The sequence below is a fragment of the Chrysochloris asiatica genome, unplaced genomic scaffold (genome assembly GCF_000296735.1).
Source record: "Chrysochloris asiatica unplaced genomic scaffold, ChrAsi1.0 scaffold00087, whole genome shotgun sequence".
Taxonomy (NCBI): Eukaryota; Metazoa; Chordata; class Mammalia; order Afrosoricida; family Chrysochloridae; genus Chrysochloris; species Chrysochloris asiatica.
The window spans coordinates 3,610,662-3,617,109 of NW_006408605.1; positions in this window are offsets into that span (position 1 = coordinate 3,610,662).

Below are 6,448 nucleotides of genomic sequence, written 5' to 3' on the forward strand. Positions count from 1 at the left end.
TGAGGGGAGATACACAAGAATGTCCAAACTTGAAGATAGTACCCATTTGACCTAGCTTTGATGGCTTGATGACCAGAGCTCGACTAGAGGAAGTTAAAGAAATTTGATATAGGAAGCAAATGTAAATTGCTACAATTTGATGAATTTGACCTATACTTATGGATTTAGTAACTCAAAATATCAACTGAGAGGGAAGGAGTCTTCACAGCAAGCATCAAGCCTATCCCCTCTGTACACAGGGTTGATAAGGCTGGGCAATTTAGACACTGACTACCTAAAATAGGGAGGGTTATAAAGGCATGAAGTGTCTGGCTTACAGGTTTTCAAGAGGGAGTTTAGTCTCTGAATGTGTGGGGTAAGGCAGAATCCCCACTGAATAGCATTCCTCTTGTTTAGATGGGTTTGGTGAAAGGAGATGAGGATAGGAATCTTTTGATTATATAGTGAGTAATTGTTATCATGACTAATTGTCACAACTGTAAAGGTAGACGTTGTGTAACAACAAATGGGGAGTAGTTAATCTTGCCTTCCAGGAACAGAGGACCCTAGAACCATCAAGGAAGAAGAGTATAAGTGGAATGTGGGACCCTAGCCAGAGAAGCAGCGACAGACACCAGAGATGGAGGCAGATGTGATAGCATGGAGAGATTGATCAGCTGAGGACTCTAAATTTATGGAAAGAGAAACACTGTGTGTTGGCAGCCATGAGGCAGACAGGCTTGCAGAATGTGCCCTTGGGTTGTTTAAATGATTGTATAGTCCTCCGTGTTTTTATGTTTTGTGTTGTTTTGTTTTTGTACATAAAAAGAAAAAAGGGGGGAGGTAGCGAGTTTCCTTGATGAAAGCAACAATCTATGATGGTTTTCGGGGGGAAAAACAAGGCATGCCAAGGAAATAATGTTCTTATAGAATGCTCTTATAGAGAGTGAAAGTACAAGCATTTGCATTTTCAAATCAAAATGTATGGAATTAAGGTTAAGCATTTAGATATCTGATTATCTGGTACATTACGCACCTAATACAGGACCAGAGGAGTCCTGGAGTAGTACTGTAGGATAAACACTGTACTAATAATTTTAAGGTCGGTGGTTCAAACCTACCAACTACTCCTCAAAAACCTTACTTAGGGTCTTTTTCAGTCAAAATTGGCTCAACGGTACATAACAACAACAATATGCTAAAATATAATTAATAAAGAATGAAAAGAAATTATTATGGCAAAATATTAAACTCAGTAAATTACTAGTTGGGAGAAGAAATTTTGGATTATCCAGGAAAAATGGGCAACTAGGCCAATTCTTGATGACAGATAGGGCTTTGTAGTATTTTCTAACCATCAAAGTTCTATGGCTCTAAATATTTTGTAGAAAGTCATGTAAAACAGATCTACTACACAGTACAGGCTACTGTGTGGAACACTTTGTATTGTCAGAGCAAATGGGTGCATAAAGAGATGTAATGAGGCTAAGTAAGGGATTTATGTAACTTTATGATTCCAAACCCATAATGAATTGTGGCAGTTTGAGTTCTTGGAAATACTTAGAATTCATTTAGCCATTTAAAAATTATTCCCTTAGGCATATTTCAAAATATGGGGAAATTAATTTTCCTTTCCTTTCCTTCTCCTTTCCCCTTATCTCTCCTTTTTCATCCTTCATTTCTCCTGCCTCATTTCCTTTTGGTTCTTCCTTGTATCCTCTGAATTTTACCAGCAAAGGAAAGCAAACAAACAAACATTATTTCTTTGGGAAACATCATAGTAAAGATAGCATTATACAAGTAAACAATTAATTCCTTTTCAGAGTTATTATTGTTAGGTGTTGTCAAGTTGGTACCGACTCATCGCGACCTTATGTACAAAAGAACTGCCTGGTCCTGTGCCAACCTCACAATTGTTGCTACACTTAACCTATTGTGCTGCCACTGTGCCAATCCTTCTTGTTTGGGGGCTTCCTCTTTTTTACTGACCCTCTACTTTACCAAGCATGATGTCCTTCTCCTGGTACTGGTCCCTCCTGATAATATATCCCAAGTATGAGAGGTGGAATCCAGCCATCCTGGCTTCTAAGGAGGATTTTGGCTTTACCTTCATCAATCTTTGCCCTTCATTAGTAAATATTTTAAGTCCTTTTCACTTTTAGCAAGCAAGGCTATATCATCTGCATATCTCAGGTTGTTAAAGAATCTTCCTTTAATCCTGATGCCATATTCATCTTCATATAATTCAGCTTCTTGTATTATTTGTTCAACATACAGATTGAATAAGTATGGTGAAAGAATACAACCCTGGTGCACACTTTTCCTAATTTTATGTCATTCAGTGTTCTTTGTTCTTTTTGAACAACTGTCTCTTGGTCTATGTATAGGTTCCTCACAAGTACAATTAGGTGTTTTGGAATATGCATTCTCTGCAATGTTGTCCAAATCTCGTCATGATCCACACAATTAAAAGTCTTTGCCTAGTCAATAAAGCACAAGTAAATATCTTTCTGGTATTCTCTGCTTTCAACCATGATCCATCTGCCATTAGCAATGGTACTCCTCATTCCACATCGTTCTCAGTGTAGATAATAAGTAATTTCTGGATACCCATTATTGCTTTATGGACTCTTGGTATGGTGCTGTAGTACAGCAGTTTAAACCCACTGGCTGTTCCATGGAATCCCTATAAAGAATTGTTATGAGTCAGGACTGACTTAATGGCACTTAAAAATAACAACAAATTGATGCTTTAAAAGTGAAAGATTGGAAATGGGCACAGACTTAATACTCATTTGATTATCTTTTGTGGATCTCTATTCTAAACTACAGATATTTTGCCCTTCATATCTAAACCAGGAAGGAGATGGAGCTTCAGAACCCGCAGAACGTGCTCCTGGGCTCTATGTAGGTTTACTCTGACATCAGCACTCTTATCCCTAATTTCCTTTGCTGAATGGGTTTAGGGTAAGTGGCTCAATGGCTGGCAGCTAAGGTTTCACGTGCCTTTTCATTTCACTTAGGTTACTTATAATAACCTCTGCAAGTTGACATAACTCATCTGAATATTGTTGAACCTTAATACTGCTGGATATCTGTAGCTCCGCCACTTTTCTTCTCTGGGTTTGTACCTGGTTAACTAAGTGCTGCTGGAGAAAATTACACTGTGGGGCAAATCAGTGTTTTTATAAATTCTGGTCCCAGTTTAAATTAGGCTTTTAGTGTGAACATATTTTGGTTAATATAGTTATTTCTGTTGTTGTTAGGAGCTGTAAAGATGATTGTGACTCAGAGACCCTGTGTATCTTTATGGGAACAGTTTCATTATTTTCCCAAGGAGTAGCTGGTGGGTTTGAACTATCAACCTTTTTATTAACTGTCCAACACCTAACCCACAGAATCACCAGTATCCTATGGAGACCTGTAAATGTCCTTCTATCTCTTTTATCCTCTTAGCAAATGCACTTCTCTCAAAGAGAAAGTAGAAGGCATAGGAGAGGGATTCCCAAACCCTTATCTGTAAGCCTCTTTGCTTTCCTCCTTTCAGTCTCACTTGTACTCTGAATTCTCTCCCTTTCATCTTCTCAGGTACCATATGGTATTAATTATTCACTCTTTCTCTTATATCATCAGTTTAGAAAACAAACTTACTTACTGTCAAGTTAATTCTGAGTCATGGCGACCTCATGGACTTCACAGTGAAACTGTACTCCTTAGTTTTTAATAGCTGTGATCTTTCAGAAGCAGATTGCCAGGTCTTTCTTCTAAGGCTCATCTGAATGGGTATGAACTGTCATCCTTTTAATTAGCAGCCAAGTGCTTAACTGTTTATGCCACTGTCCTAGCTATTTGAGCCCTGTGAGTCAGAATGGACTTGAAGCGAACAGGTTTGGTTTGCTCTTTTGCAACACTTAAACATTTCCCAGTTTTTCCCATATTAAAAAGATTAATAAATAAATATGGAAAAGAGCAAAAAAAAAAAAAAATCCTAGCATCAAAACTAAAATACTTCTGATTGAGAGGATGCAGTAGATACAATTTGACTTTTTTTTTTTTTTTCATTAAAGTAATATGTTCAATTGCTACATGTGTGTCATGTAACTCCATTACACTGAGAAAGAAGAGGCTTCCAGCTCTGCTCAAGTTCAGTGGACTCAGCTGGAGAAAATTCATATGCTAGCATTCAGTTGCCAAAACCATTTCCTGTCCCCCTCTCCATATACCTGAGATGGGGAGCTGGTGGCACATGGAGAAGATAAATGTTTATAATCCAAAGCTGAGATCTGATTCCACAACAGAGAATCAATTTTTTATTTTATGGCTATCAACATCTAAGAGAATAAATGGTTCCATAACACTTTTACTATTGTTAATAGAAGTAATAAATCTGGATTCTATACTGACCTTTGTCCTAAAGCAGTTCACTAACATAAAGGAAAATATAAAATTTCCACAAAGATTACTTTAAACAGTTAAAAGCCACTTCCTGTGACATGAAAGACACTTGCTGCTTAACAGCCCACGGATACATTAGACAATTGAAGGCAGAAGTATCCAATTATAACCAAAGGCAAAATTGATTTAGGCAGAATACAATTACCTCAAATGATCCTGATTTCCATTTTACATCCCATGTGTAGGGATATTAAGAGGAGTTCAGTCCAGTTATTCCATAACTCTATTTTTGCCTTTCATCCTACCTCTTTTGGGACAGAGTTGTTGTGCCATTGAGCTGGTTCCGACTCACAGTGACCATGCCTATGGTTTCTGAGAAGTAGCTGGTGGGTTTGAACTGCCTACCTTGCAGTTCAAGCTGACTTTGCAGTTCCACATTGCCACACCAAGATGCAAATCCCCACTGTTGTTGTTAAGTGCTGTCTAGTTGGTTGTGACTCATAGTGGCTCTGAATAGGATTTCCAAGACCTTATATATTTGCAGGAACAGAAAGTCTCATCTTTTGCCTGCATGGTGGCTAGTGGACTTCGAACCACTAATCTTATGATTCATAGTCCAATGCTTATCCTATGGAGCCAGTATATGGGAAAGCCTTAGGACACAACCTGTTTTAATAAACCAAGAAACAAAATGCCATGATCATAGTAGAGGATGAATTAGAGTTTAAATTCTAAGCACTTGGTTTGTGGTAGGCTATAGTTTACAGTAAGGAGCTCTGGTAGCATAGCGTTTACCAATCGGGCTGCGAACTACAAGGTTAACAGTTCGAAACTACTAGGTGTTCCATGGAGAAAGATGAGGCTTTCTGCTCCCATAAAGATTTACAGCCTTGGAAACCCTGTACAGGGTCGCTATGAGTCGGAACCTACTCCACAGCACACAACAACAACAACATAGTTTATAGTATAGCTTATAGCCTAGTGGAGTACTGGTGTGGCACTGTGGGTTAATGTGTCAGACTGCAAAGTCATTTGAACTGCGAGGGCAGTGGTTCAAGTTCATCAGGTTTTCCTTGAAAACCCTACACAAGGTCGCTATGGGTTGGAGTCCACTCAATGGCACTTAACAACAACAACATAGTTTACAATGGGAACCCCAACTCCATTTTGAATGTTGACATAAATTCAGCCTCCATTGAGTTTATTCTGTCCATTAACTGGCAATGTAAACAAACTTTGCCCTCAGGCAGAATATTTTTGAAAGTGGATTACTTCAACTTCACAAGCCAGCCCAGGAAGGGGCAGTCTCCGCAGTCTCAGGGGCTTGACTGTGCACGTCCTTAACGGAAACTGGGATACCAGGATCCTGAGTTCAGGGGTCAGACCAAGGTTTTCAGAGGGTCTCAGAATCAATCTTGTAAACTTTTCTAATCTACAATACTGTTGTTGTTGTTAAGTGCCATCGAATCAGTTGCAACCCTGGCTGTCATGCTGTGGTGGTTTGAGTTGCTGTGATTCTGAGGGCTCTGCCACTGGTATTTTAAATAACCAGCAGGGTCACCCATGGTGGACAGGTTTCAGATGAGCTTCCAGACTAGGAAGAAAGAGTGACGAACTACTGCCGAATCGCTAGTCACTGAAAACTCTATGAATAGTAAAGAAACACTGTCAGATACAGGACTGAAAGGTGGGAAAGCACTCAGAATGTGACTGGGGAAAAAAATGCCTCCTCAAAGTACAGTTGACCATGATGACTTGAATAGAGTTAAGCCCGGGAGAGAAAAGCTTACAGAACCTTCATTTGCTGATGGGCCACAAATCAAAATGAAGAGAAACAGCTGTAAACATCCATTGAAAATTGGAACAGGGAATGTACGAAGTATGAATCTTGGAAAATTGGAAATTGTCAACAATGAAATGGAATGCATAAACATGAATATCTTAGGCATTAGTGAGTTGAAATGGACTTGTATTGGCCATTTGAATCTGACAACCACATGGTTTACTATGCAGGGAATGACAAATTGAAAAGGAATGGTGTTGCATTCATTGTCAAAAAGAACATATCCAGATC